Source organism: Pieris rapae, chromosome 22 (assembly GCF_905147795.1).
Source record: "Pieris rapae chromosome 22, ilPieRapa1.1, whole genome shotgun sequence".
In the NCBI taxonomy this organism is placed as follows: domain Eukaryota; kingdom Metazoa; phylum Arthropoda; class Insecta; order Lepidoptera; family Pieridae; genus Pieris; species Pieris rapae.
Window position 1 is genome coordinate 5,538,590 of NC_059530.1, and position 12,794 is coordinate 5,551,383.

The following is a 12,794-nucleotide window of genomic DNA, read 5'->3' on the forward strand; positions in this document are numbered from 1 at the left end:
TCATACATTTTTTACCAGTTCGCAAGTCGAAGACGGGCAAGAAGAACTGACAAGAAACTCGCCGCCGCTTTTTAATCGGCAACTTTTGAGTCATACAAATTGTTTTTACGGCAGAGACTTATAATAATTATTACTGTAACTAACACAAAAGTTTTATCAAAAAAAATAGCATATTAAGTTTTTATACAAATAAGGCATTTTTTATCGTTTTTGTGCATAATGAATCAAAAATGAACTTTGTTAATAAATGAGTCATGTTATTAATTTATCCCTGTATATTGGAGTTAACTTTAATTACATTTTTGTTATTCTGTAATGTAGGATATTACTCTGTTTAAAAATGATTTTAATTAACTACGCACAGATCAGACAGTATCTTCGTTTCGTATTTAAATGTTGATAACATTGTTCTTAGGATTTTTAAATTGATCAGACAATCGAAATTAGATCTGATATCAATCTTTACCAATCAATTTATATTTAAAGATCCGATTTGAACGAATCGTCGTATGTTTTATAAAAATCAGTCAAAAAAACTAAAACTTAGAAAAAAAAATTGATCGTATACCTACAGTCGGTTAAGCGTGACAACGACATAACAAAACATTGATTGCATACTTTATGAATAAAATTTAATAATTGTTTTGCATTATTACTATTTTCTTTGGATACAAAGAAGGAATGATAGATAGATACGGCGCAAGCGTACAATGAGCGTAACGGGACAATGAGTCACTTTCGTGCGTACAGCCGTCATTCATTGATTTATTATACACTCACGTCAAAAAGCTCTTTGAGAAATACCTTTACTGTAGTGTACCTTACGCTTTGCTTGATTCTGGTACTCATGCCTACATATTAACTGTTTCTTATTTTACCGTGATTACCGAAATCACGTGAATATAAAAATAATATGTTAAATATTTCTTAACATTTAAAGATAAAGTCAATATTTAAGATAAAACAAGCTTTTAATATGTTAAGAGTTCTTCGCTTTTATACCAATTGATTTAATTAAAAAAACACATTTCGGAAAAAATTCACTTCATAATCGATAAAAGTATAAAAGATATGAAACTGCTACTTAGTTAATTAGGTTTTAATAAGGAATTGTTTTATCTTCAAAGATTTTCGAATATTTAAAAATGCAATAAAAGAAATTGCAGAGCGGGTCGATGGCGTCATTAAAAATATACACAACTACAGTTTTTACGACTAATAAATTCAATGATATGGGGACATTTTGTGAAGTTCTTACTGAATTTTATGAATCTGTGCTACATTAACAATTTAATTGGTTATAAATTTTTTATTTAATATGAATTACATTGCTATTTTGTTTGCACGTTTATTCTCCCACCAATGGCGCTACAGATTCCGTATCATTTTCTTCATATTTTTTTTCTTAACATGCTACTAGGAGATCAGCCTTCTGTAGCTGACATAGGGGTTCAGGCTCGATGGTGCTATAAGCCTTAGATTCTGCCTGAAACTCCGTATTAGTCTTCTGAGTCTGAGACGGGCCATTGTTGTTTTTTATGTTGCTACAAGTCTTGGTATCCGCCTCAGATGTCATATACTTTTCCTCATCATTTTTTTCTTAATAGGCAAGTTGGTGGTAAGCCTTCTGTGTCTGAGAAAGGCTGGTTTTGTTTGACGTTGCTATAAGCCTTGGTCTTGGCCAAGCCTCAGATGTCGTATCTTTGACTTTATCGCTTTATTCTTAATAGGCAAGTAGGTTATCGCTATTGTGTTTTACACACACCGTTTTATATCTAAGGCAACCATTTGCTCACACTATTTTCCTTCACTGTTCGAGTGTTAAAGAAAGTCTGTTATTCAGTAACAGTCAAGACTTATTTTATTTTTAACAAAATAATTCATTACAGTTTACATTACTATCATTACAGATTTAAAAAAAACATGAATAATAAAAAACAATATTCAACAGTTATATTTGACATTCATCATTCGTTATTTCCCCCAACAGACAATTAACTGTTAATCTACGCAATCCATTAATTATTTTCATATATTGTTGAACAATATCACAAAACGTAGTTAAGAATGCCATTCATCTGACTTGTTTATTGGTTACGTACTTAACTAGTTTAAGAGCATTATTGATACGCAAAAATGTGTGTGCGTTAAGATGTGACAATGATAAGGAATATGTTAAAACCATTTTCCAATTATTGCGTCGTTGGTTACGGACATGGGTTAGATATTGTTTGTCTTAAGGTTGTGCTCGAAGTAGCAGGAGGTCGAGTTTTATAAACTATTTTTGCATCATAGACCTACTAGAACAGTGGTTTGAATTTGATAATTTGGTAGTTCGATAACTACTAATCAAATACTACTATAATTTGGAACTATAAATTGAAAATCAAATTCAAACCTACCTTAATATACCTTTCTCGATAGAAAGGAATGATTGAACGACTGAAGCAGGATACTTCTAATTATATAACAGCACACTATGTGTTCTGTTAAATTGTTTTTCAGATAAACAACTTTCGGACAATGGTCTAACATATTAATGTTTGATTCAATACGTCTGCATATATTTAATATAAATCAAACCGGTTCCTATACTAAGCAATCGTGTACACTGTTAAAATTTACATAAATATACCTATTCAATAATACAAGTCAACATAATTATATATAATATACTATATAGTAATATATTAATTTATACAAATTAATAATTATTTGTACAGTATCAGAATCCCTACTGGCTAGCTACTCGTATGTTTGGATAAAAAAAATAAACAATTTAAAGTCTCTAAGAGAAAAATACCTTTTTCATACTAACCTGTCTATATACCATCATAGCATCACTTAAAAAACATTTCTACGGTATTAGAATCCCATTGTGTAGTGCGGCTTGATCGCTTCAGCCTTCACCAAGTGGTGAAGCATGAGTGCGGCAAGTGAGTTAATTAACTGGGAGCGTGTAAGGCGACGTTCACGGCCGCTCTAATTGCACGATTATTCCTCCGCGACGCCTAACTGCTGGATGAAATTTAATTAAAGTTTGTTGTTCAAATAGATTTAATTAAAGTAATGCCGACGCCGGGCCCAATCCGCGTGAGTGCTGCGCAAGTTTTCTAATTCATTACATCTAAAAGCGTTCCCGTGATGCCGAGCACTCTTTATAATTTGTATTGTGTAGTTATAGTCGTTTTAGTGAGATGCCGGGCTACTTGAGTACGATACAGGCGCGGCGCCGGTCGCTTCTTTGATATTTATCTCTGGTCTCCCGAGCCCGGAACACTCTCGCTAATGGAATCAATTCCGCGATTACCTAGATTAAACAGTTTTCATAAGCTAATTAACTGTATCGTGTAAATTATTCACGGCGACATTTCTCCCATTAACGGGACAGTTGGAAATTATATCTCGCATACAAATTCACGTTAAAAGCGGCATTAAGATAAAAGCAATGTGCCATAATTCTTATTAATTATTAATAGCATTGTCAATTAACGGTATTAGGCGACCGAAATAGAAAATATTTATCTATCCAAAAATAACGATTGTAACAGCGATCCGGAGTGGCCGTAAGCGAGGAACGATGTTCGCGTCAATTATTGCTAATGGAAAACTTAAATTATGATAAAAGCTAGGCCGCGGGCGGATGCTGCGAGTTCCTGGCACCGTGGGTGACTGCACCCCGGCTAATGATAGGGCATGGTCTTCGGTAAAACTGGTACCTTTCAATCAACACGCTTTTTAGATTCCTAGGTAGTGGTCTGGTCAATTTAGACATTCGAAGTTACATAAAGTCCCAACATCATTCCCGTGTATGGATTTTTTTATATTCAAGGTCAAAGGTCAAATGTGTTTTTCGCGATTATCAGCAAAATGGTAAGTTTTATCATAAAAGTACTCCAAACAAAAATTGTAGATGATAAAATTATCTATGAGATAAAATAGGCTTTAATTGGACTCTAGTTTGTTTTGAGAAGTTGACGGCATGCTAACATGAATGTATTTGGAGAATTGAACTAAAATTGTGTTAAGAAAACTGTTAAAAAGTAACTAAACAAAAAATATAATGCTATACATGATACTAAAATAAATAACACACAATATTACTACTGAACTCGCTCAGCAAACATAAAGATGTCGATAGTTTCAGAGACAAGGAGTTTTTCAACTGATATAGATTGTATTAGATATTTATTTAAAAATTCAACAGCCTCTAACAAAAATCAAAAACACAAGTTTAATCTTTTAATAAAATAACCGCGCATCAATAGATTCCCTGTTCCGTGTCGGGCGCCCCGTCCCACAAAAGCTTTCTGTCGGGCAGCTTTCAGCCGATTACCCGCGACGCAGAGCCTAATTTGATTGCCGCTCGCCATCAATTACCTTACGACCACAGCTTTTTATTTAGAGGCCCGTTTTCACACTCTTCGCGACTTTTGCCTTTAAATACAGGGCATTGTTCTCATTTGATTGTTCATTGTTTGTGTATGCGCAATTAAAACTAACAGTTTGCAACGGACCATTAGTGCTAAACGAAACATTTCATTGACTTCACGTTGTATTGTACTGGACCTAAGAGAAATGCCATTTTGAACTTACTTTACTTACTTTGAGGTTGGGCTTGTAACTTCAGATTTTTGGACGAGTTTATTTTTAAGAGAAAAATCTGGTTATGTTTTTGATTTTGGATGAGTTTACTTTAAGAGAGAAATCGAGTCATCTTTTTTATTTTGAATGACTTTACTTTTGAAAGTCCATTGGTGCACAGCTACACATTGTATCAACATTGGTTTTATAAAAAGCACACAAACACAATTTTAATTAAGTAATGCATCGATGAGCCGTTTGTAATTAATTTCTTGAGTAAGTTTTTTATTTCAAAACTCACTAATGAGATACATCTGGTACTGACGCCCATGATCTATGTAATTAGTTTATACTATTTATAAGGTTGGTTCACCAGCAAACAGGCGGTGTATCGTCAGTGCCCCGTTTTGCGACCTTCAAGAAAAAAGGCATTTATGTCCCACATAAATATTCATAATAAACTATTTCAAACAAAAATTTAAAATCAAAGCATAATCTTGTATATTTCGTTATTTTTTTATTTGTTAACACTTCGTTACATTACAATATAAAAATTGAACATAATTTAATGAAAAGGAGGTCAACTGGCGGCCTCATCGCTTTCGAGCGATCTCTTCCAGGCAAACACTGTGCGTAAAGGAAAAAATGTATTAAATTACACAAGGTAGGCAAGAAGTGCAAAAATACATATTACATAATATAATTAAACTAAACAGTAACAAAAAAAATTACTGAATACATGAAAAACAAAAGGTAAAAGTACACATGAATCAATCTAATTCAAGATCAGTCTCGCGTCAGTTAGTAGTTAGGGATACGATGTGAACAGGTAATGTTTGTACAGAAGAAATTTAAATGGAGATAGAGAGGAAGCTTCGCGAATAGGGACGGGAAGTTGATTCCATAGCCTAACTGCAGAAACATTATGTTAGCTTTAAATTGTTTTTGTGGCCGATATTGGTGGGCCGACAGAGTTTGTAGGTGAAGCCCTACTCTGCAAAACGTCACCATCCCCGCCCCTTCTTTTAGGTATTGTGGGCGATAAATAGCTTAATTTCGATTATATTTAATTATACGCAAACGCGCTTACGAGCTTGTTAGAATTTAAAAAAAATATTCTTCTATCATTTATCGAGAAAATGACGTGATAATTTTAATAACGTCACTTTATTTATTAACGTCCTTAAAACTGGATTTTAACAATAATGGCGTCTAATAACATTTATGTAATCTTATATTTAAATCGCAAAATGTAAAGTTATCTGTAATTTTAAATAACGTCGCCAAATCTATAATAATTACCCATCGTAAATTGATTTAAATCTCAGAATATAAACGTATGTAATGTATAACAATTTTGGAATATTAAGGGTCTGTTTCACAATGTCCGGATAAGTTCCAAATAAGTTATCTGTTACTTATTGGTAGGATAAACACTATTGTTGCGTTTCACCACTGTCAGATGGCGCTATTCGTCTTCAAGTATGCTTTTCGGAACTGTTATCTTTCGAATAATTTATGTGTTGCATAGCTATTTGGTACTTTATCCATATATTGTGAAACAGACCCTAAATGTAAACTTGTATATCTATAAATATATCAATCGCATATATATTGCACAAAACTCGAAGATGACTGGATCAATTCAAATAAATACATCGAAGTTCTTTAGCGCAAGGGAAAAATGATGAGAGTCAATTTTATCGATGCGCGCGCTCAGCTTCACAAAAAACCGACACCCTGAAGTTAGATATAGTCAAGATATTAATTTTTTGGAGTTATACTTCTTTTGGCGTCTTAGGGAAAAATGATGACAGTAACTTTTTTTTATTTTTAGTGTCGCTTTTTTACAAAAATAGAATAAGGCAAAAAACATAATTTTTGAAAAGATTTTTGGATTGATACGCCAAAGAATAATTTCTTACGCGTGAACGAAATACAGATTGTATTTTTTCTATTCCTTGAATATAAACATTTGAATATTTTTGGAAATTGTTTTTTATTTATGTGATAGATAGCAAAGCAAAATGTTCCATATGTTAGTATGTACATAATAGTTAGGCTAACTTAAATAGTATGAAGGCGAAACATTTGCGGTAGCTGGTATTAAATAAAATCAGTGCGAACGCAACATTTATCACATAACTGGTTAATACGCATCCTGCAGGAAATCGTTCGAATGCTAGTTAACTAGAAGTTAACTAGGGTTTAGAAGCTCATATCTCCAGTTCAACAATTTTAATAGCCCACTCGGACATAGCTAATTAATCTGTCAGTTAAGTGCTTCTTAAAAAAACTGAGTAATTCTAATGGAGTGCTTAATGGGTGTCTGGAAGTACTCAGTCTTTTTTACTTTAAAACCAGAGCTTTATTTAAAACTTGCAATAAGTGCGTGTTTCTGGAAAGGGTTTATTACTGAGGCTGGAATCTTGCTGTTGCACTTGGGTTGTCGAAGCTCAGCTTCATCTGTTTTGGGTGAGCAGCTGTGGTGAGCGAAGCTCGGCTGGAATGGGCTATTCCTGAGACTACCGAGACTTGAACCTTGGAGCCACCATGGGGTGGTCAATCGCGTGAATGGTAGGATGAAAGCTCACTAAGATCCCCACCTTCCCTGGTGATGGCGGTTTTTTACCCTTGACTATTTAATCTGGCATCAGGCGTTGTATATTTAAACAATCTAGGGACAGGTTTTTGAAGTGAAACATTTTTATGGGCGTTGGAAACAATAATTACCGACACATTTTCCATTACGCGCCATCTTAAACAAAATATATCATATACCAACAAGTTAATAACAAAAAAATATTTTAATATTACAATTAATGTAATTCTGTTTATTTGTATTATTTGTATTCATGTCTATGAGAATAAAAGCCTTTTGATTAAATTTGTCTAATTAATCTTTAATAAACCTAAATGTTCCTAGTATTTGATAATAATACTAGGACTAGCCCGCGACAAGGGAATTTTAGTGAGGGGGCTAGAGCACTTTTGCTTTTAACTAAATATCTACAAATTACTATACAGGTCTATGATTTTATTATTAGTATACATGTTCCTCACATATTTACAAACCGTAGAATATTGTACATTAAAGAGTAATAAAAACAACAATAAAACAGTGTGTGAGATAAACAAATAATGTGTATAATACAATACAACAAAAAATACCAAAAATATGTAAAATTTGATCAGAAACCAAATGATTTTGTCATAGCTCCATGATTGTCCTATGGAATAACCAGCATAAAAGAACACATATCTACACGTTCCAATGATTTATACAAAAGTATACTCTTTAGTTATAAATGTATAAAAACCTCAAAGAGTTAATTAACGCTCAACAGTAAAAACGAAGAAGATGTTCTAATTAAATAAGATTAAAAGGAATTACAACTCGTGCGCCGAATACGGGCACAACCCGTTGCACAGTTGCGCAGGCGCATAAATGGGTATAAAAAGTAGAATCAACAATAAGTGGGTTCTTCAATAAAACTGTCTAATCAAGGCTAGATCTAACTCCAAGCTGTTTACATCTGAATGAGGATTGAACGTTATAAATCCTTTTACCGTTAGTATGTAGCTGTCTTATCGAGGGCAAACGAGCTTCTATTAAGTGTTAATGCAGCCCTGGACACTACCAGTTGGGCTGAAGTCTGAATTTATTTTTTATAGAGCAGGGGGCAAACGGGCAGGAGGCTCGCCTGACACTCTCGATGCTAGAGGGCTCGCGAGTGCGTTGCCGGCCTTTTAAGAATTTGTACGCTCTTTTCTTGAAGGACCCTAAGTCGAATTGGTTCGGAAATACTTCAGTAGGCAGTTGGTTGGTTGGTGGTGGTGCGCGGCAAAAACTGCCTTATTTTATTACTGTATTTATTTATTTATTAAGTCTACAAGATCATACATATTACGAAATCTACTGATAATTGTATATAATCTTCTATCTACTATGTACGACAATATATGTAAACATAAGTTTTGCAAAATATAGGACTTAAAAAAAATACAATTAAAAACATATACAAGATAAGACAAATACACAATAAAATAAAATTACCAAGAATTTTTGATAATTACTATTTATTAGCAGAGACAAAAAAACATCAGCAAAATAGCGAATTAGGTTGTGAGTGATGAGTGAGTGAGTGAGTGTAAAGTGCATAAAGTGTGTTCATAACCCAATCCTTTAACCTTTTTTTTTTAATTGTAGCCGGTGAGGGGGTAGATATTAAGCAGTATATTTATTATAGATATAGTCTGCCTACATATGGCGGCTAGCGAAGTCAGCTACGGAAGTTTTGCTACGTAAATTAGATTTAAGAATACTACTGTTTTGTAAGTTAAAAGGTTAGCGCAAAGGGATTGTTACTATTGTTAATTAACTATAGTTTAAATATAATTCAATCAGGATTTAACAGTAATGTAAATAATTTTACGTCAAATTAAAGTCACGATAAACTTTTATTTAGTTCATAAATTCATTTTTCCGTTTTGTACAAAAACTTATGATAATTTAAAAAAGTGGTGGAGAGTTTATTGCCAGTTTTTCTCTTCCGTTCTACGCCCTTGATTTGAGAATTGGCAGTAAATGTAAAATATTTATATATATATATATATTTCTTGATTAATTAATTTATTTTTGACGTTGATATGTGACGTATATGAATAAATGATTTTTTATTTTTTTAATTTGATGTAAACACATATTTTAGATTTAATGTCGACTCCAGCCAAAATTTGACTCCTAAACGTTGGACAATGATTCACTAATGTATCAGAGCTAGTAAAACCAACAACAGTATGTTCATTGTGTCCTTATTTCAATTCCTTGGAAGTCTTTGATCAAAGACAATTGGTTATTTCAATCGCGTTCTGGCGCGCAAAAAGCTCGGAATCCGCGCGATATTCCTTTGCATGCGCGCGCACGTTTTCTAATGAATTTAGATCAAAGGTAAAAACTTAAGTATGTTTCAACGATCAATCTTTTTACAAGAAATCGATAGATATAATTTTATTGTAAGTGATCAATGGGTACGAAGAACATCTTTAGCAACAAAAGTGTAAGATATATTTTTCTTACAAGAGTAAAGTATATATTTAAGTTTAAATTACAATCTTGCTTATACCATAATAAGCAATATTTATTGACAGTCTTAGTAATTGTGAGTCCGAGATGCCTTGCTCTGATATTCAATACACTACTCAAACTCAAAAGGATATTGCAAAATTGTTTCTTTATGTTTAACTACCGACAAAAGTAGTCCAGTGGTTTATATAAAAAAGTCATTTAGTTATTTTTTTAACGTTACAGACCCCAGAATCCCACCTGTACTTAAATGACCAAATCGCGGGCATATGTACTTGCCTATATACTTGCCGCGTAATTGAACCATGAATAGTCTGATCAATTGGAACATATCTGTTTCATATATATATATATAATCTTAATGTTTGTCCTAAACCTTGATCAAGAATCTAATATATTATACATTATAGTGCATATGTACTAAGGCTGTTTTCTTTGTATATCCTGAAAATTTCAATAGAAAATCAAGGATTAAGAGAGAATAATCAAGGAGATAAAACATTCAGTGTAAGATGTTTTAATTACTACATACCTATTTAAGATGGCGAGAACTACTTGCTGATTTATCATAACTAGTGCAAAGCCAGGTCGTACACTAGTGCAAAGTATTCAGTGCAATCGATTTCTGGATCAAATTTTTTGTTCTCTGCAAATTGAATTCCACTTAGTTTGTTGTTCTCATAATTACTTTGTGATAATTAATTAATGTTTATAAGTAACGAGAAGGTATAATTAACTCCATAAGGCGATACGAAGAAATAGTCATATGACAGACACATATTTATGTCTGTTTTATTATATAACCTGTTCTGGATATCCATAGTTGCTCCCCGAATACTTTGAAATCAAATTCCTTCAGTTTAATTTATGAATCGATGTATTTTTTTCTTTTCGTGTTTGTCGTTTGTTCGAAGTGGTTGTCACATTAAGGGCCTGTTTCACAATGTATGGATAAAGTGTCAAATAGCTATGCAACACATAAATTATTCGAAAGATAAAAGTTCCAAATAAGATACTTCGAATTTCATGACGTATAGCGCTATCTGACAGTCGTGAAACGCAAAAATACTATTTATCCTACGAATAAGTAATAAATAGCTTATTTCGAACTTATCCGGACATCGTGAAACAGGCCCTTAATTTATTACTTGATTTCTTGTATACGAATGTCTCAATGGGCCGAGCGTTGGCAAGCTAAATAAATATGTTTGCATTATTTTTAATTTTATGTGTTTTTGGATAACAATGAACACGTCAAAAAGTTGATGTTATAAAGACTGCTAGTTAGACTAAATCTTTGTCCAATGTAGCTGCCAGCTGTTCGGTCTCCTGTGATGTCGACTTACCTTTTTGCTTTTTCCTTAAATAATGGTATAGCGCTGAACCCTACGGACAAAGGGTCCGATGGGACTAAGGGGTATCGAATGGGACAAAATCATATTCGGAGTCTCTAGACTCCTGCGTTAAGCGACTTCCTTGTACGTTTCAAACGTGATTTCAAGTAATACTAGATACCATTTTTTTATAAATCTTGCTGAGTGTCTTATTCCTAGAAATTTGTAGACATACATACAAAGATACATTGATATATGAAAATTGGCACGTGTGCTTTGAAGTCTTAATTGAATAATAATAATCAACTTGTAAGAGGCAATACCCCATACTGTGTAGTGATAGGTTATAACCTCATTTTTTTAAGTCGGAGTATTAAACATGAATAATTTGTAATACTAATTTTTGTTCATAAGTTTTTAATAGTTGGTTATCATTTAATGCCACGTTCCTTTCAATTATGTATTTACTTTTTGAATAAAGAATCAACATAACTAGATCGTGAATATTATACTGTATTGCAATAAGCGGAAATTGCGCATGATTAGCGTCGGTTGTCGCGGCGTACGGACGTCTGATTGCCACGAAGCCCAATTGGGTCTTATCCGCCCACACATGGGAAATATTTTTAATCAACACCTCCATTGAACTTACGAGCGGTCGTACGTGAGCTTGGCGAACAGGGCCGCACTCGCGTATACGACTGTACTGTATACCGACTGTACTGTATACCGACTGTACTGAATACCGACTGTACTGTATACCGACTGTACGTTCCGGACAATTATTACCGCTGCCGAAAACATATCCTCTTTGCTGTGCGTTCGGCTCGCACTGACCAGTGTCAACGAGTTCCCTGGTTACTCTCGCTGCTTCATGGGTTTCTCTGGAGAGTATACTGTTATTTGGGAGTATACTTGAAGGGGATTAGACGATAGCAGAAGGTTTACTGTCGATATTGTATAATTTAATTGTATTTTATATTGGTTTTATGTTGTTTTTAGTTTGTTCAGGCATGGGCTGTAAATAAATAAATTAATAAAATAAATATGCATTGAAGAAATATCGATCGATATTTACATCGTCATTTTCATATGAGTAAAGAGCGAGCACGAAATACGAACAATTATCGTACAGTATTTAATTTGATTGATCCCTTCTAATACTACATTTCAGCTAAGTATATAACCAGTAGCAGTTTCAGGGTACCAATCTCACTTTTACTTATAATCTATACCCAATTCGAAACAACCTCTCAGCATCACAATGCTCCACTGAATACTCTATCAGTTCTGTCCTGCGTTCCCTGAACGCACTGTCCAAACTTCCAAAGTCAAGATGGCGCCTTGACTCTTCTCCAGGCATTTACTCTATCTCAAAATATTCGTACTTTTAAGTTAAGTAATGATTACAACCTATGGATCAATTAAATAATAACAAAACGAATCAACAAATTATTCTTAAAGGTGAGTAGGAATCGCAATGATTAATTAAATCAACCATAAAAATCAACGGAATCTAAACTCTAAAAGAATAATTTGAACGCAAATAATATTTCGTACAAGGGATAATTATTTATTTATTACTTATAATCCTATTCGCCTCGTCCTCCAATATAGGAGAGTCCTAAAATAAAAACTTCCTGCTTCAAGTGTTACTAAGCCACGCTCTCACATGCCTAATCATTTTCTTAGTCATTTGCTTTTAGGTAGAATAATTACACATACTTTTGCACTATTCAAGAATAATTTCGATTATTTAAATACGTCCCTGGTTAGGGTGTATATACAGT